The 20,673-nt window shown below is 41.1% G+C and overlaps 1 protein-coding gene across 1 annotated transcript in view; it reads left to right on the plus strand.

The window, feature by feature from the left end:
• PARD3B (par-3 family cell polarity regulator beta) overlaps positions 1 to 20,673 on the plus strand; it is a 617,867-nt gene that overhangs the window by 219,335 nt on the left and 377,859 nt on the right. The window lies entirely within an intron of this gene.

The raw sequence follows: 20,673 nt of genomic DNA on the forward strand, positions 1-20,673 counted from the left end.
TCTCCCATTTTAGGTCACGTGTCCTCGTGTACCTGCATAACACTGTTCAGCAGGCTTCACCTCCATTGCTTACAGGCCTGGCTCTAGTCTGTTTACTCTACAGGTAGAGACAACATGAATACCAAGGTAACAGCTCCTGCCAAGGTGATGGCTTCTCTCGTATGGTGGATGAACCCAGAACAAGTGCGTGCAGGAGTCCCTTTCTTTCCACCCACACCTGACACAACCATAATCAGAGGTGTATCCCTTGTAGTCTGGGGAGCACACATGGGTAGTCATGCTGTGCAAGACACATGTTCTCTTGTCAATCTCCTAGAGTTAAGGGCAGTCTGCATAGTCTGCAATGCATTCCTCCCACTTAGAGTCCTGTCGCATCCAGATAATGTCAGACAACATGGCAACCGTCTTCTATATAAACAAACACGGTGGGGCCAGATTTCTTCCTCTCTCTCTATATATAGAGGCAGTCAATTTATGGAACTGGTGCATCAGAAACCACAACACACTTTTGGAAGCATAGCTACCAGGTATTCAGAGCTCTCTAGCAGACAGTCTCAGCAGTCACTTCCTCACAGGCCAGTGGGAGATACACAGATCCACTATAAACAAAAATCAGCCCTTCCCTCCCTCCCCTCCCCACACACAATGGGAAACACCACCTGGGACCTTTTCAATTCCCAGATGAACAAGAAGTTCAGTTTATACTGCCACAGAGCAGCACTGGGTTGGGGCTCCAGGGGCAATGCCCTTCTGTTATCCTGGACAGAGCACCTGAGATGCACCTTTTCTCCAATGACACTGCTACCACAGATCCGGAAAATTATTCATCACAACAAAGCTTAGGCCATTCTCATTGCACCAGCTGGCCCAGACAGTTTTGGTTTTCTGACGTTTTACGAATGTCAACCTGTTCTCCAATCAAAATTTGTCCCTTCCTGGATCTATTAATTTCAGAGATTGACAAGATCAAGCATCTCAACCCAGACCCTCACCACCTCACAGTCTAGTATTTGGAGGGGCATGAGACCTAGAACGTTCAGAGTCAGACACCATTCAATCTATTTTCAATCAAAGCAGAGAATACTCCACTGGAAAATGCTGTCTCATTAAATGGAGGCATTTGTCTACCTGGACGCAATAGAACCAGTTATCCCCAGAAACAGTGGGTACTCCTGCTATTTTAGATTACTTCGTCATCCTCAAGGTATCAGGGCTTTCCATTTGCTTCCTGTATGCCTATCTAGCCGCAATCAGTGCCTTCCATCCTCTGGTTGAAGATTATTTTATTTTTAAATACCCCACAACAGTCACATTCCTGAAAGGTCATCTTTGGACCTTTCCACCGTGATGAAATGAACATTGCAATTGGACCTCATTCTTGTACTCTATTTACCAGCCCACACTTTGAACCACTGGCCAATTTCCCACCTATCCATGAAGGTTGCCTTCCTAGTTGCCATCATGTCAGCCAGAAAGGTGAGCAAATTGGGAGCATTCATGGTTGCCTTCCATATACCATATTTCATAAGAAGGTCATGCTATTTCATTCATTGAATGCAGAATGTCTTTAACAAAATAATACTGGTAAAACCCTGGACAAATTCAACAGGTTTAACAAATTTATTCCACTAAAATTAGTACCATTTTCATTTTGAAAGGGCACTTCATTTCCTTTCTTTCTCTTCAAAACAAACAAAAAATATTGATGCAGAACTACAAAATGTCTGTGAAACTCCCCCCCCCCCACTTTCCCCAGAGATGAACATTTTCTCACAGATCTTTACTAAAGACTGCTGAAAGCACTCTTGTAAAGCACTCTCAAAATGCTTGTCTAAAGAAGTCCTTTTAAAATGAAGTTACTACCATATAACAGCTCTATGTAGCCAGGTGCAGGAGAAGCACAATTTGAAAACTCTCATACAAAGGCAACAAAGATTTAAAAGAAAAAAAGATTGTTTGAAACCTGTGACATTATTATTTTATACTTCAGCCAAGTTTTTTTTTTTTTTTTGGCCAGTCAGTCACAGGGGGGAAAATGTGTTGATTGGTTCTGAAGCTAGAATATATTTATAATAAATGTATGCACTTGTGCACAATATGTCTCCAACTTTTAGACGAAATGACGCATTTTTCAATAGTGTGGGTGTCAGTTACAGGGCGAGCTGTGCTTTCGACCCCTTTTAGTCCCCCTTGAGTGCATCCATCGGGTAACAGGCTTAGCTTCTTTAACCTCTCTCAAAGGGTAGAACCCCATGAACCAATAACTGTTGGACTAGATCTGGTTTCTTAACCATGTTAACACAACAGGCCTAACTGTGTCTGGCAACTGTAAGCCCTTTCACTCCAGGGACCAGCAAGCTGATTAAAGTGACTCAAAAGCAACTTCTTCAAAACATTATTTATTTTTCCACTCACAGGTATATAGCATTCAGAGGGAATGGTTAAAACAATAAAAACCATATTTCCTGTACTTGATCCCTGATCTTTCCTTGCAAATTTTGGTAAGTTCCATTCAGCTCAGTTACCTCCATCTCTGGATTTCGAGAAGCAGACTGCTGCTGTAGAATGCTGTTTCTCTCAGAGACTAACCTCAAGTTGATGGCTGATCATCCTCCTTGCTGCCTAGTCTAGGATCTTTTTTTGTATCCCCTTGGATCCTAAATTCTGCATGGGAAGAATAAACCTTGCCAGATTAGTTGGAGCCAAGTTGTAGCTACCCTGTTGTTTCCCCACGGCCCCTAAAATAGTACCTCATCTTTGCCATTGCTGTTGGTTTCCCTCTCACAGCCTCCTTTAATGTTAAAAGGTAAACTGAGGTACACATTATATTTACAAAACATAATACAGATATTACCCTCATTTTCCGCAACAGGTATTCATTTTGGTGTCCTGGCCAAATTTCTATTTGGCTGATTAAAAATAACAGTAGTTAGGTATAATGGTGTGTGTGTGTGTGTGTGTGTTTCCTTCCCAGGTATCCAACATACTAACAAATGTTCAGAATTGATAAACACAGCGGGAATCAGAAACTACCTGTACAAAGCATTGTAAATGAGCTGTGGAATTAGTTATGAGTTTTATCAGCTCTCTGAATTTTTACATAATTTTTTTTCTATTTATTGAGTTAGTGTTTTTGATTTTTCAGTTTTCCATTTAGTGATGCTTCTTTTTGGCTAGTGGTGGTTTTCCAAAGACTTTATAGAAAAGGAACTAAATTCCTTTTGTAGATTTAATTGACTGGTACGCTTCAATCCTTGTTTTAAGCTATTGTTATAGTGGTATTAGACACTTAGTGTTGTCATGTTTCACCTTAGAGGTAGGTTCCCTTAGCAAACTATATACCTGCATTTCATCCATTACTTAAATGCTTTTCTATAGCTCAAGATGAAAGGGGTTATATAAATGTAATAGATACTAAAAATAAATAATCTACAGTACTATCGGAGTATTTTTTATGCTAAGAGATTGAGATGTTAAAGTAGATAAGCACTTAATCTCAGGACTATTAAAAAAATGAACCACTGACACAGGAAGGGGAAGATTTGCTTTCATTAGTAAAGAGGGGTCTAATGTCTTATATATCAATTGATTCCAGTACCACAAAAATATTGTCAACTCTTTTTTTCTTTGAGCTGCTTACCAGTATTGGACCCATATTGAGTCACTCTCTACAAATCTCTTCCAAAAGAAAGGCCAATCACATACAATACTGTGCTCATAATAGTACAGAGTGTTCATGAATTTTTTAAATCTCTATTGCATCTTGCTGCTAATCTAATATCTAGTGAAAATATGCTTGCTAAACACTCAGCTATAAGTATGGGAATACTTTCAGTGTGATCATCAGCTTCATCCACCAGGTGAAGCTTCCTGCTGTTCACAGGAAACTGATAGTGTTACCAGAAACCCCTCAGCACCTAACATTTCACTATATTTGCAATTGTCCTCTGCTTTCTAAATATTGTTACGTATTACTTAGAGTATAGTAAGGTTTAGCATTTCTATTTCTAAATGTAGCCACTCTTAAACAGAGGAATATCATATATGTCTGAGAATCTAACATTTGTAATTTATTCTGATCCCATAACCTTGCCTTGTAATTAGACATGTACCCACAAATGAAGTCATCATGAGCACCCTCCCAGTTTCCTCTTGTAGTTTTTATTTAAGTATTCTCAGCTAGTATTTTCTTCTGCAGAGTGAATATTGGAACTGAAAAGGTGAGTTAAAAAGTTTAGCTTTTTGTTTTTTTCTGATGTCAGTTGGTTATTTTCCCTTTCAGTCCAGTTGGGCAGAAAAGAGAGCACTAATATAATTATTTATGGAAGATCCATCTTATGGATATGTCACTTTGAGTCAGACATGCCTTCGTGATTTGCTCAGGGTTTTCTCATTTGTTTTATCTAATAGATGATGGTCCACTGTGCACGAATGTAGTTGTTTCCTTTCTACTTTGCTTCTCCTTTGCATTAAGAATCATGATTTTGCCCAAATTGAGAGAGAACTAGCTAATACTTGACATGCCTGCATTCTGAGGTGGGAAGATAAAGTAATGTGTGCTTAAGTGCCATCATGAGAATTTCTACAAATGGGCCTTTCCCATTCTTCTTTCCTCTTCCTCCCTTTTTTTTCTAATCAAACCCAAACAGGTACCACAAACAATTAATCGCATGCTATCTGATTTGCTGGAAAACAAATAAAGTTGGGTTTTCTCTTACAATACAGTTCTTAGTATATTGTTAAATGTACGCATTTATAAGTAATATTAGTATTTGGCAAAATAGAGTCCAGACAAAGATGAATCATAGGACAGGAAGGCACCTCGAGAGGTAATCTTGTCCAGTCCCCTGCACTCATGGCAGGACTAAGTATTATCTAGACTATGAAGCAGCCACACTAATCTTTTATGAGGCATCAGCAGCTCTTGATTCCATGAAGTTTTGTTGACTTATTTGTATCAGTGTGCATTCTCCTGCGAGGTCCTACAGAGATTTGTTTTATCAACTAATTCTGTATGTGAGATAGATGGGGGAAATAGTGAGACTGCTGATTACACTCTTTTACTCTTAGGCCTGTTCTACACTACACAGCTAGATTGATGTAAGGCATTTTACGTCGACCTAATTATGTCAGTAGACACACTACAGCCTTGTCCCGCCAATGCAAGTGCCCTCCTATACCGACATAAGTCCTACACCTCTTGTGGAGGTGGAGTCATTATGTCAGTGTAGTTAGGGTGATGCTGTGCCGGTGTAGACACTGTGTTACTTACATTGGCTATTGGTTGTCTTGTCAATTTCAGGCCTTCATGCTGGAGCCCTGAAATTGAGAAGAAAGCCAGGCAGCTAGAGCCCAGCTGCCCCTGGTTCCCCGCTCCCAGCCAGGCTTCACCCACCAGGCTTCTGATTCAAGGAAATGTGCACATGTATATCTTTTTTCTTAGAGGCTAGTTGGTTTTAATACAAATGTATTACAAAAGCATGAAACATTGTTTACTCTTTAAGAAAATATTACTTCGATCACTTTCTCTGCCTCTGGAAGCTTCTTAGTAGTGGTATCATTCCTGTGCATTGTTTGTTTAGAGGATTTATGTGGATGACAGCATGCTTGATAGCTCTTCTCCTCTGCAGCATTGTTTAATTTGGTTTTAAATAATTGTGGTGATCAATTAAGGCCTACTAGTGCTTTTTAAAACAAATGGTGCCTGTTTCTGGAAATCTGAAGGTTTGATGATAAGTTCTCTTTTCAGTCATTGTGTAGGCATGATGTACTTTGAGTTTGTGACTTAAGGTTGAGCTTGAATCATGGAGTTAAAGTTTGTACTAGCACAGGTGAAGTTTACCCTCTTGATAGAACTGGAATACTAATAATATAGTATTCCAGTTCTATTTATAAAGAAACATGGGAACAAGTAATATGTATGTCTTCTGGAACATTAAGTAAGGAATTATGACTTTCTGTCTTGACTTCTATCTCCTATCCAAAAGTGGCGCCATATCTGAAATGTCCAGGCTTTCAGAGCTTATAGGGTTTTTTTAAAGATATGATTATTTTTCTGTGGAAACTACAATGCATTTTCTGGGTATTAGGCTCCTTTTAAACATACGTTTTCTGTGCGGATTTTAACCTCACACAGATTGTGTTTCTTGATTCTCTCTTTTAGTGAGTATTATTGCATCTCTTGCTATGAAAATTGACAACTGTTCTTTTAAATACGAAGAAAAGCTATATTTTAGATTAATAATCGTAGAAGTATTGTTATATTGATTAATAATTTTTCTGCTGTTCTAGTCAAATTAAGACTGTCTTAGCAAAATAAAAACCCCTAAATAAGGCCAAAAAAAAAAAAAAATCTTGGCCTCATGATAGCAACCCCCTTTTTTTCTTTTTTAAATCTGAGTCCAGATTCATAAATTTTTATGTATATATTTAATTTGTATTAACCTATGTCTGTTTGCTATAGACATCAACATACCCATTGTACAGTTTGACCAAAATAAAATACAGTTAAGGGATTCACACAGTTTGCCCTCTGCCATATAATCCTTACTCACTTTCTATCATCCACTGTAACTGTAGCACTTTCAGACCCTCACATGTTTAATTTTTGTTAGCCATTGTCTTTGGGAGAAGCATCCCTTCGTATCTTGTTGGTTTTTAGGACAGACATTTAGCGTCTTACCCAGAACTGGAGAAAGAATCATTCATTTATTCTATTTTGGAGTACTTGGTTTTCCTTTTCCTTGATTCAGTCCACGGTTTCCCCAGATGCACTGTGAGCTGAACTTTATTTTGTTTTCTTCATAACTCTGTTACCCTAGTACCGAGAACTCTATTTTCAGTAGACATTAAGCAAATGAAGAATGCAACTGCAGGCAAAGATGTCTCTCTTTCATGCCAAGGAGCTCTCTGCATATGCTTAATGAGATCTGTGACAAGATGAAACCACAGAGAATATTTGGATGGAAAGCATAAGGGCTCTTATTACCCTTTGAGACTTGTTTGAAAGGGAGTAATGAATCCCTTCCCACACACTCCTTCACAAAGCCCATTGGTATTGCCAGGAGGAGTTCTGAAGCTATTGGGTCTGTTATCATTGCCATACTACATCCATGCCTAAAGCCAGTCCATAAGGTCCAAGTATGCCTATGAGATTGTGAATTGATTAGAGCAGCTCCAATACCAATTTAACCTTCCCTGAGAAATGGGAGATTAGACAAAGTGTAGCAACAGGTGAGGTTAAAAATGAGATTGGTTCAGGCAGGTGTTTGACCTGATTAAGGATAACTGGTACCCTGCCTTCACAAAGGGAAGTGGTTATTCTTGTCAATAATGGGCCCAGAACCTCCTTAGCCACGAGGAGGCAAGGGTCTCATTCAAGCTATGTGGAGCAAAACAGGATGAAACCCATCTGGAGACAACAGTTTGTTTGATCTGACATTCATGGTTTCATCCAAATAATCTTGGATACAATCTGTGTTTTCAGAAAAATCCATGGAAAATTTCTTATAGTAAGAAGCTTGATATTCTAATAAAGTTAAGGCAACTTGTTGGTGACATAAATGCAGACAAAAAATTATTTCCGTTCTCTCACCATCACACAGAAATGTGTAAATTTTCTATACCCAATTGATAGCACTTGGAGTGAGGTTTTTCACAACTAGTACTCTAGCCTCTTTCCTTGCCACTTCATTAACCATCGGTGTTCTATAACTGCTTGCCTACACATGAAATTTGTTGCAGGATAACTTGAATTATGTAATGTTTAAGTGCCTTATTTCCACAACCACATTTTTTTGTTACAAATCATCTGGCTTTTTAATATGGGTTATTAAAGTGGGGTTATGAGATGTGGGATGAGTTTATCTGCAGCAGAGTAGAGGTGGATGTACCCCTACCCCGGAACAACTGTTGCACATCTGCCAAGACCTCCCACTGTTGTTCCACACAGTGTTTCTGGCTACCTGGGTTGGCCTGTCTGTTTACCTATGTGGGCTATACTGTTCCAGGGTCATCCTGACCAGATGTCACCTCTCCGTTTAAATGCTTACGTGTAGCCAGGTGTTGCCCTTTGCAGTTCCAGAAAGTGGAGAGTTTAGATACCTGTGTTATACTCCTATTTATTGATCAGGCATGCCTCATGCTTCATCATGGTCTGATGCAGAGGTCCTGGACTTCATTGCTCTTTGCAAGAGGAGCATGTACAGGCCCATCTAAATTATAGCCACTGGAATGCACAACTATAAAGCAGCTGTCTGAGTAAATGAAGGAAAGGGGGTATAACTGGGACCCAAACCAGTGGCTCAGTGTGACAGCCTGTATTGCTATCATCACCTTTTTTAACAAAATGGTAGTGTATTTTGAAACAAAATATGCCTTGTGAGGTATTATTTGAAAACTCCTAATTCGCTGATGATTATTGTCCTGGTACAATATGTGTGGCAACATTGTATGTAAAGTTATAAGATTCTACTGTATGACATTAGTGAGAGATATTATAAGTCTGCAAAAATAGCAACAAACCAGAAACAAAAGGCAAACCGACACCTCAGCCAAATGTCAACAAGATCAGATAGATTATCACCTGGTCAACTGACCTCAGGTGGAGATGATTTTCAAAGAAAGCGAACTATAAGAATGGGGAACAGACACCCCAAAATATCTCTCCCTTCATCTCTACTCTTGGCATCGACAACACTTGAAGGACAAAGGAAGCATCATGGGACTGGGGAGGGATCCTGTCTGAAAGATTCAGCTAGTAACACTGCTAGAATATGAGGTGAGAGAGACCTTTTGCTTTGAATTCATTTAGCTTGTTACATTAGATATTAATTGCGTTTTACCTTTGATTTTCTTGTAACCAATTCTGACCTTTATGCATCATTTTCTGTAGTCACTTAAAATCTATCTTTCTGTAGATAATAAACTTGTTTTATTGTTTTATCAAAACCAGTGTGCTTGGATTAAAGCGTTTGGGAAACTTCATTTGTGATAACAAAATCTGTGCATATCATTTCCTAATTATAAAATGACAGACTTCATATGAGCTTGTATTGTCCAGGAGGGTGCTGGCGAGTACAAGATGTACATTTCTGGGGGAAAGTCTGGGGCTGGGAGTTTTCTGGTGTTGCCCTGCAGTGTAATTAATGAGTGGCTGGTTATAGCACTCATGCAGTATAGCTGTGAGCAATTTACATGCTGGAGGCTCTGTGTGGGCAGACCAGGAGTGGTTGCTCTCACAGCGAAGCAGTGTAAAAAGTCAGCCCCTGCTGGAGAATTGAGGGGGGACAGCTGTTTCACAGTCCAGATTGTACCCTGGGTAATGTGTCACTCAGTAAGGGAAAGAAGCTCAGTCTGGGTTATAAGAATGTGAAGGATAGTGATAGGGAGAGCTGTAAATTTTATATATATAAAAAAGAGAAGTTCAAGGGTTGAGATTTTTATGAACTCTTGTGTGCATCCCAGGGGAGGGATAGAAAGACAGAGGAGTGGAGGCAGGGGTTCCTGGAACAAGACAAAGAGAAAAGGACAGAAAAATGGCTAGATCCTCACAGGCACGTCTGCTGAGGATGGTATTGACGCAGACGCTCCTCTGGGCTGTTTTCTGATCAAGGGCTGCACCGCAGCTCAGGCGTCCCATGTAGCCTTCTACTTCTGAAATCTCCACATTCTAGGACACACCATTCACTGCAACAGTGCCCAGGAAAAGGGCCTTTTGGAGGCATTCTACACCACAGAACAACAAAGGAAAACAGGAGACAATGGACGTTCTCACCCACAAGAGAGAAGCTCTTCTATTGCCATTCCAGGATGCAGAGAGCAGTTTTAAGTGCCCTGTGTGCACACATTTGTGACCTCAGAAGTGCAAAATTGTTTTCACGCTACTCTTTACGACTTCTTAAGGTTTTGTTTTTTTCAATTTGCACATTATGTATGTGTAATAATATTTTTGTAGTGCTCTTAGAATGACTAGGGGAATGGCAATGCCATGAATGTCTATAGAGACCATGGGAGAAGAAGTCCGACTTGTAATGACAGCAAACAGTCCAGAGTTTCTAAAGGTCCTGGTATCCTGTATCTTTCCAGACCACCGTGCATTAATAGTGCTGAGCCTTCTTCAGTGATCAACCAGGTCTTGCTGTATCATGGAGAAATAGCCGTTTCTGATTCTGAACTCTGAGGCCTGGTGTGGGGGGGGTGGGGCAGGCAAAGAATAGACGTGTGTCCCCCCTCAATGACCCCAATGCAACTTGGGGACCGCAACAATGCCAAACCATTAATAAACTCCTGTGCATTGTCCAGCCTTATGACCTTTATGGGACAGCACCTTGTAGACAAGAGTGCACTCCTCCTGGACAACAGCCTTGATGGTTGATCTGTTAACACCAAACTGGTTAGCTACTGACTGGTAGTGTTCAGCTGTGGCAAGCTTCCAGATGATGATGGACATTTGCTTCCCGTGTTGAGGAGAGCTCTCTCATAGGTGTTCTGCTGCCGCAGCTCCCGGACAAATGCTGCATAGATTTCCGGGAAAGTGTCTTTTGATACCTTGCAGAACTGCCATCACTGCTGGTCATCCCAGGTTTTCATCATTATCCCATCCCACTAGTCAAGCCCCAAAACAGCGATCCATCAAGTGAAACCGCTTCAGGAAAAGATGTAGGAAAAGTGTCATCTGCTCAACTTCAGCCTCCTCCTCAGGTGCCCTCATTGCCCTGGTTCTGACGTCATTGCACAACTTTAGATATGCTTGCAACAGCCTGTTGATATTTGATCACCATGAGGCTTGCAGCTCTTGCCAATGTTTCCTCCAGGCTGGCTGACAGTGCTTTAAAAATGGTGCTGGCTCGCAAACTCCGGATGGATGATGGGAGGAAAGGAGAGTAATCAGGGGAATTATTTAGTTTGAGCTGAAGCCACTGAGTTCCATTGCCTTCTGGGAGGAATACCACAATGCGCAGTGAGAAAAGTCCCAGCATTTATGAAGCACAATGACAGAGCAATGCACTATGGGATGTCTGACCAGAATGCTAAGTGTTGATTTTGAACCATCGCTGTGCTTTGTGGCTGCAATCATATGGGACAAATATATTTTACTTGCGAAATGATGTGATGTGTATGCATTGCTTGTGCAACAGGTGTTGCGGATCACATGACATAACATGGGTACACCAAACAAGAAGTTTCAAGTTTAGACAACTGCCTATGATCAGCAGTGATTCAAGGAAGAATTGTCCCTCAGAGGCACCTTGAATTCAATTCAATCTATACACTTCCTCGGAGGAGCATTAAAAACGGCTGCTCCACGATGACAGAGGTGATCGTAGGCCTTGATATCAATCTGCATCTGGCAAATGTAGTGATTTAAACCAGGATCTATTCAAACTCCAAATTTTGGTCTTGAAGATAAGATCTCTTTTAAGCATGATACATTAGGGAGAAAAAAAATGTCTACAAGCAGCACAGTTATTGGTAATTCTTCTGTAAATGTGTAATGCCGTAAGATAAGGAGGCATTAACTTCTTTACATGCTGATATTTCAGTTCTGAAGTTTAAGGGTCTGGATTAACTGTACTACGGAAAATTTAACATCCAAGATTCTTGTACTAGTAGGTAAATGTGTGAACCCAAGATGATGTATTTTAAAACTTTCAATCCCTTAATAGTTCTATGATGTGCCACTCTAAACCGTGAGAACCCCAAAGCAGTTTGGCTGTGGACATATAAAGCATAGGTGCAATTACTGTGTTTTAAAAAAAGGAATAAATGAAAATAAGTGTTTTATAATGTATGTGACAGGAAAAGATCATGCTGTTGAAGCTTCTTTGGGCATCCTTAAAACAATATATAAATAAAAGGCAGCATTTGTTAAAGCCTCTTTAAGATTTTACTTGCACTTGCTTTTTCCTAATATGAAACCCCCCCCCCCCACTTCACTTGATGGGGGTAGGGTTGCTTTATGAATTAATCCAAACTGGAGCATACAAAAGGGTTCATACTACAGAAAAGGATTTACTTCCATTTGGAGGATTGGATTGAGTCAATTGCCTGATTGTTTGTTTGCCTAGTTCCAGTCTGTTAATCTAATTCTTGTACCCATGAGAATTTCAACATCACGGTGATAGGCACTCTAAAAATACCTAGGACAGATAGTCAAACATCTTAAATTATATAGATAGCTGCTATTATGAGTAATTAAAATTGACTTTAACCTAAAAAGTAGAGGCGCATTACATAAGAGAAAGTGGCATAGCTTTGTAATGAGGCTAGCATGGACTGCCTACTGAGAGTTACATTTTAAGTACATGTTAGGACAAATAAATGCACATTGCCTCAGGTGATATTAAGTAATGAGACTGAAGGCTGAGTGAATTTAACCATCCTAGTTAATATGTGCTGTCTTAAAATGCACTGACTGGCTGGAGTATCTCTTTGATTGTAACATGAAATTTCTGTAGAAAACTAAGGAAAATAGACCTATTTACTGGCTACTAAGGGTATAATATGTCACAGACAATCAAACTGGAGTTCTAATTGTATCTCGGGTTCTTAGGATATTATATAAGTTGTAGTAATGTGCTTTCCTGGATTAAAAGAAAATCTTATTTTGTAATGCTTGCTTTGTTTACAGTGGCTAGGTTGATTCATTATAAAACCAGTTTAAAAAGCCAGTGTGAGCCCCGGTTTGAATGGTGGTTGTTGTCTGTTTAGTACGCCAGATATTTTTCAGCCAATAATTATCCAACTACACTGAGACTGCAATTTCAGACTTATATGGTGTTTTGTATTTTTGTGTACGTTCAACACTGGATAAAAGTTTTGAGATTTGAGCAAAGGCAGTTGTAAAATTTCTAGGGGTGTGTGTGAGAGAGAATTTTTGTTGCCTGCTGTAGAATATGTAATGCAGAGCCAGTCAAAAGAGTAGTTGTCATTGGAATGACCTCTCCAATTGACAATTTGATACACACTTGATGGGCAGCTTTTTCCCATCACAGTCAGCCTTTTAGTGTGCAGGAACAAAATTTGAAATTATGACTTTAATTTTGTAGATGGTTTATTACAAATCTCCTTTCATCCAGTTTATGGTACTCAATCCAAGCATGTATGCTTGCTTCTATAGTCATTTTTCCTTTTTATTTGAACAAACCAAGGCATAGGCGCCGACTCCATGGGTGCTCTGGGGCTCAAGCCAGCACCAAAACCAAGTAGGGGTGCTCAGCACTCACCAGCCACAGCTGTTTGGCAGGGCTGCTGATCAGCTGCTTGCGGGAGAGCGGAGAGCTGTGAGGGGGCGCGCTTCGGGGTAGGGGGCAGAGCGGGATGGGAAGAGGCGGAACAAGGGCAGGGATATTGGGCGGGGGGAGGAGGGTGGGGGGAGGACGGGATCTGGGGGAAAGGGAGCAGTGGGGGTGGAGCACCCACTGGGAAAAATAAAAGTCTGCGCCTATGAACCAAGACACAATGTATTAGAGAGTTAAGACCTGCTAACATGATTTAACCATAGTATTAGTATTTTGTACATTTAACATTACTTCTCTGGGCTGTTTCATCCCAAACTAGTGGTGTAGCCACTTGGTTGTATTCACAATAACCAACAACGATAAAACTCACTTTCAAATTCACCATATGTGATTTGATATTCACCTATCCAGCACTGTGTTTGTGGTGGAGGTGGACAAATGCCACAGTGGACCAATACAGGAACTGGCTAATGATCTCTTCTGGGGACAAGGCCCCACAACACCTACCTGCAACACCAAGCCTAGAGGAAATAAAAAGGGAGGAATCGGATTTCAGAGTTGATGCAGAGAGAAACTAGACATTCTGCTGAGTAGTCGAGAGCAAAGAACTCTAAGGATATGTCTACACTGGCAGAGTTACCGCGCCACTCGGAGAGCGCTGAAGGGAAACCGCTATTGTGTGTTCACACTGTCAGCTGCCTGCGCAACAGCGTGTTCACACTTGCGGCACTTGCAGCGGTATTCGGAGCGGTGCACTCTGGGCAGCTAGCCCACCGAGCACCTCTTCCTCTTCTGCCGCTAAGAGTTGTGAGAAGACGGAGAGGGTCGCGGGGCATCCTGGGTCCTGTCCCAATGCCCCATGATGCATTGCTTTGTATCCCAGCAATCCCTGTACTTTCATCCACATTTGGCGCCATCTTTCAACGGTTTGTGTACTGCGCGCTCTGCCTCTTCGGGCTGCAGGAATGGATCCCGCACTGGTGACCAGTATTCTGCTCGCTCTCACTAACATGCCACGAGTGGCAGAGGGGTTATTCCTTAAACTACGAAGGCAAGAGGAGTTCGACATTAATCTCGCCACACGTAGTAGCTACGACACGAGATTGCTTGTGGCATTCACGGAGGTGCTGACCACAATGGAACACCACTTTTGGGCTCAGGAAACAAGCACTGAGTGGTGGGATCACATCGTGATGCACGTCTGGGATGACAAGCAGTGGCTGCAGAACTTTGGGATGAGGAAAGCCACATTCCTGGGACTGTGCGATGAGCTCGCCCCAGCCCTGTAGCTCAAGGACACGAGAATGAGAGCTGCCCTGCCATTGGAGAAGCGCGTGGCGATTTCACAGTGGAAGCTGGCCACTCCAGACTGCTACCAATTGGTCACTAACCAGTTTGGAGTGGGAAAGTCGACCATTGGACTTGTGTTGACAGAAGTGTGCAGGGCCTTAATCGCATCCTGCTCTGAAAGACTGAGACTCTGGGCAATGTACGTGACATTGTGGATCGCTTTGCACAAATGGGCTTCCCTAACTGCAGAGGGTGATAGATGGCACGCATATTCCAGTTCTGGCACCAGACCACCTAGCCACTGAGTACATTAATCAGAAGGGCATTTCTCAATGGTTCTCCCGGCGCTTGTGGATCACCATGGGTGTTTCACGGACATTAACCCAGGTTGGTCCGGAAAGGTGCATGACGCACGCATCTTTCTGAACACTGGCCTGGTCAGGAAGCTTCAAGCAGGGACTTTCTTCCTGGACCAGAAGATCACCGTAGGGGAATTCAAAATGCATTGTGATCCTGGAAGACCCTGCCAACCCGTTAATGCCGTGGCTTATGAAGCCATACATGGGGCAACTTGACAGCAGCAAGGAGCAGCTCAACAACAGGCTGAGCAAGTGCAGAATGACTGTTTGTGCTTTTGGCCATTTAAAGGCCCAGTGGCACTCCAGGGCTTTGTTCTGGGGTGCCATGTTCTCCTTTCGGTCCCTCTTCTCGCTGTCCCGCCACTCCTTCAGTTCTTGTTTTTCTGCCACGGAATGCATCATGATCTCACGCAGAAAGTCCTCTCTAGTTCTTTGTGGCTGCTTTCTAATTCTGTGCAGCCGTTCAGCCAGCAATAACAAAGCGGGAGGCTGGGCTCCCATGGTCATATCTGGGAAGCCAAAATGCAACATTTTACGGAAGCAGTATTGTTTGTAACACACAGACCACTGATTCAGTGATTTGAAACACAGCCGCTATTCACATACATGTCACTAACTGGCTGACCCCAGGCAAACACACATGAGCCACAAGATCCCCAAAATGGTGAGTAACCACAGGGGAAATCAGTGTTTCAGGACCATACTGTACACTGGGCACGTGGCTCTTGGGGAAAGCCAGCATTGTAGGGGGTGCTTTATAATCATTACTGTCCCCACATCTTCCACAGGCTGTGTTCATTATGGAAGATATCTTGCTGCTGAGGGTGAGCAGAGAATCAAGGGAGGGTCTTCTCCAAGCCTGTGGCTTCCGCCCTGGCCCTTATGTGGCTTACCTGTGTACAGCAATGGTGAAGGAGAAGGCTTGGAATAGACTGTTGTGTTATTGCTCACTTATGCTCTCTAAAGTCAGACACCAAGAAAAGTGTTGAGTTTGAGCCTACACAGAGCATGTGAATTGTGTCTTAGAGCAGAGGGGAAAGTAACCTGTTTAGTGTATGCATTCATATCTCATAAAAACATTTAATGAACTTTTTTCTGAAATAAAAATAAAGTAGTGCTTCAACGTATTCTGTATGGAGATGTTTCCTCTGACATTGTATTTATCCAAATGTTTCAGTTATTAATTGGGCTCAAATAGCAGAACTACTCTCCTCTATTTTCCATAATGTAATTAATTTAAAATCTATGTGTAAAAAGGGCTGTGGTTTATAACATATGCTTGTTTCAACTATTATTTCAGTTTAAAAAAAATTCTTTCCAAAACATAAGGGTTAGTGGAAAATGTATTGTTAACAGTGAATCTCTGTAGATACTAATCCTTTGGCAATGTGGTGCTAGATAAATTGAATATGATGGATCTACATTAGTTGAAACTAGATAATACACAGTTTACTTTAAGGGAGAAAGATTGCAGGGTGTTTTCTTATCAGCTTTGTCAAAGTTTAAATATATAATAATGTTGACACAGCCAAGTGTATATTAGAGCATTTAACATCCAATAGGATGCTGAATTTTTGGTTCTACATTAAAACTATAGAGTAGGCGGAAAATCCCTGTATTAATTGAGGTTATAAAATATGGTCACAAGGGGGCATTTGCAATTTTAGAGGTACATTTGAATTTGTCATCTGGAATTTGTGAATCTCACAGAAGATGAGATAATACTTTCAGTTCTTGAACATAAGTTTGGGGGGTTTACAATACCACCCAATACTTTACCTGCAAACAATAGTGTATCAAGATAATCTGATTACTTGACCTGCCCAGAAAAGGATGTTGTGTTTTGGCATTCAAAGAAAGAACTGCATTGTGTATCTGATCTTACATGGATTATTATAATAAATATTCAAAGCCAATGCCACAGCATAAGTAGAATAATATAGAAACATAAGGTATAAAAGGAGAGTAAGGAGGGGGAACTCTCCACCCCCTTAAATAAGACTCAATAAACCAACAAGATCACTTTGTTCCCTAATTGAGGTAAGGAAAAAGATGATAGAACTGCCTGTCTTTATTTAAAAAAAAAAAAAAAAGTGTCCAATTATCTAAACTAGTTCTGCACTGTATGGAAAAAGAATGATGGTGCTCAGTATGTATTATCCGTGTTCTCAGGGGGGATAGTAGTGAATACATTCAAGATAGGTATGTGTAATGGGCACACGCCATGCTTTGACTGAATCAAGGTACCGTTATCTATGTGTACTGTACCGCTAGGTTTGGAAGGATTCAGTTTTTATTGGTAACTGTTGGTAAACATCGATTTCACCACACACACACACACCTACCTATGAAAACATATTTCCATCAGTAATAATCAAAATTTACAGATAGGCAAAGTAAGAAAAATGCTGCTTGAGAATTTATAAAAATTTTATGTAAAGATATTTACTTTGTATATGTTAAAAATTTGTTGTAACAGTTATAAAGCTTTAACTTTTTGAATCTCAGCATTTACCGTCATTAAATAATTGTCTAACCTTTCCCCCATAAGTTTGAGGAACTGTGAAAATTTAAATAGATGAAAATCTAAAAATAGCTTTAAAATAAACATGGATCTTATCCATCAAAATTATAAAAAAACATTGAATTCTTCCAAGCCTATGTACATCCTTATTACAGTTCTTTAATTCTTGTTAGCTTTCTCAAACGGATTTTTTAAGTGTATCATGTAAAGTGACAGTAGACCCTTGATTTCCACACTATTTGTCTCTTTCACAGGGTAGTAGCCAGTGACTTAGTAGGAAAGCATTTTTATGAAATACCTGAAACAGTAAATGACATACCAAAATAGTATCTGGTTTTCCCATGGCTGGCCATTTAATTGCAGAAAACAAATGGCCTTGGCTTTATTTATTGCAATAAGATAAGCTTAAATAAATGCCACTCACTGGGTTCTGATTACTTTCTGTGGCTTTGTTCGCATGCTACTTAGCTGGGAAATAGGATCAGTTGTATCTGAAAAACTAGCATATGACTGAGGTTCCCAAACTGTGGGGCGCGCTCCCCTCGGGAGGTGCAGAGGAATGTCCAGGGGGTGCGGTGGGGCCTGGGCCAGCCCCCATGGGAGGTGGGATGGGAGCACCACCCAGCCCCTCCCCGTCCCCAGCTCTGCTCTGGCCTGGCCCTGCCCCCAGCCACGTCCCCAGCCCTGCATCTGTCCCCATCCCCAGCCTCGGTGCAGCTCATTCCTGCCCCCAGCTTGTTCCTGGCCCAGGGCCAAGGCTGGGGGTGGGGCTGGGAGCAGACCACACCTGGCCCCGGGCCCAGTTTCCAGCCCCGGGCCCAGCTTCCAGCCCCAGCCCCACCCGCAGCTGCAGCCCCTCCCAGCCCGTGCTCCAGAGGGGTGCGGGGGCATGGACAGGGTAAGGAGAGGTGCAACCCTCAAAAGATTGGGGACCACTGGCATATAATGCATGGCCAGTGTGTGGTACTGAACTGTTAAGACTATAGTTATCACACACACACACGCTTCAGATTCTTTACCACTTACGTGTACTGTAGCTTTGCTTGATCTTTAACCTTTTATTCCGTGAAATGAAGAAGAAAATGGAACACAGCCAGTACAGCAATCAGTTTTTGACTGTTTTTTCGTAGGTTCATAATCAAGGCTAAAACTGTAAACTTTTATGGGAGCTATTCTTATTACTGGACCAAATGATCCAGGCCATAGAGGCAGCAAAAGTATAAATGATATATCTTCCTCTAGTTTAAGTATGGTTTGTGAACCATGAGAAAATGCAGTTTGAGAGAGTGGGAACCACAGAATTGACTGGGTTTATTTCTCTGTTGCAAGTTTCCTTTCCCATTTTGTTGGATTCAGTTTGAGGTTGATGATGATCACCAACCTTTATAATGTTGGGACTGGTTGATGAGAGTTCAGTGGGAAATTTGCCCAAGTAAGTAGAAATATAAGCTAAATGTTGAGTTGATGCAAATTGGTGATATGCTTAGTGTATGAAAGGAAGAAAACAAAGTAGTAACTGCAGTAGTAATGGAGTAGTCATAGAGCTGGGTGGGAATGTTCTGCCAAAAAGCTCTAGAGTTGGAAAATGCTGATTCGTCAAACTGAAACTATTTGCAGGAAATGGTTGGCTTTAACAAATCTCCCAATTTGACATTAAAAAAAAAAATCATTTAAATGTCCCGTTGTGATGTTTTCGAAGCCAAGTGTTGTTTTTTGGTTCAAAATGACTTTTTTTTGTTTTGGAATTTCATGCCAAGAAAGGTAAACATTTTTAAAAGGTCAAAATTAAATGAAATGTTTCAGAATTATCAAAACAAAAATGTTTTAATTCACACAATCCAAATTTTTTTTGGATTATCGGTTTGTGAAAAAATTTGAGATTTTTTTGACTTTGTCCCAATTCAGGACTGGAAAAATGTTTGAAATCTTGAAAATTTTTGCAGAATGGGAAAACCATTTCCCTCCCAGTTCTTAAGCAATGGGCCTATTACACTGTTAAGACATGAGTCATGTGCCAGATGGCACTGTTACAAAGTATTTTTATTTAAGATGGGAGCACATATGAGAGCACCACTCAACCTTTTGAAGGAATCCTTTGTATTGTTAGTTTTTTTTTGTTGGGGTTTCTTTTTGGGGGTAGCTGTTGCAAACAGCAGGAAAGTTTGCCTTCTGCCTTAATATCACCAATTCTTGGGGGCGGAGCTGTTCCTGGAGAACCTAGCACTGCTGTCTGAGCTGAGATTTCTGAAGTATTTTAATGGGAAGAGGTCTCAAAAACAGAAGCTGTGGCTTGAGTAGAGTAGGGGAGATCACCTTGCAGCAGCCGAAAAGTTAAGGGAAAGGTAGAATAACAAACACACATTGATTCATCCTATTAGCCAAGAAGCTCTTGGATGAAAGAGAGAATGACCCTTCTCCCAGCAGTCTTGGGAGAGTAGAAACTTCAAATATGTAAGTTACTATCCAGAGACTGATATGGAAGATGGAGCCCCTGAGCAGGGGTCCAGCTACAGCAACTTGGTAGGGACACTAGCACCTTCTACTTTCACAGCACTTAGGTTTAAAGAGGGTGGTGTTGGCTCCTTTATGTGTGCATTGTTTTTGGACTGTAGGCCAGCCCATCTTTTGTGCATGTCTTTTGGCTGATAGGTCATCTAGCTATTTTCAGATAAACTTTCTAAGGCTTGTATGTGATTAGATAAGTGGGAGGGGATGGCTGAAATCCAACAGAAAAGCGAGAGACAGAAGTAATAACAGAAAACAGCCAGTTAAAATATGGGGGTAGGAAAGCGCGTACAATATAGGAAAAGATATGAGAAGATGATGGGATGACAAGGAAAAGACGAAGCAGCCACAGAAACCAATACAAAAAAGGGAAACATTTTTAAATGGCAGGAGGTGTGGTTTTGGAAGGGGGTGTGACCTAGGGGGCTGGGGCTGATGTTTTTCTCCCCTACTAATAGGTGTTGGGTAAATTCTTCCCTCCCTGCAAATCTTGATTTGTGACGCTGAGAGGAGGGAGTCATGAGGTTGGGATAGTGGCCTTTAAAGTATAATTGTGTTTTTAGCTTTCCTTTTAAAAAGTGTTTTGGGTAGAGTTAGAGTAAGAATCACTGAGTTTTGGAAGATACTAACAAAAATACCAATCTGACACTAGCCTTGGTAGTTTAGAGATCTTTCTTCTATGGTGTTTGCATTACATGAAAAGGGAATGGGCAATTATAAGACACCAACTGATTCAATTTTAATGTCTCAAAAG

The sequence above is a fragment of the Natator depressus genome, chromosome 11 (genome assembly GCF_965152275.1).
Source record: "Natator depressus isolate rNatDep1 chromosome 11, rNatDep2.hap1, whole genome shotgun sequence".
Classification (NCBI taxonomy): Eukaryota; Metazoa; Chordata; order Testudines; family Cheloniidae; genus Natator; species Natator depressus.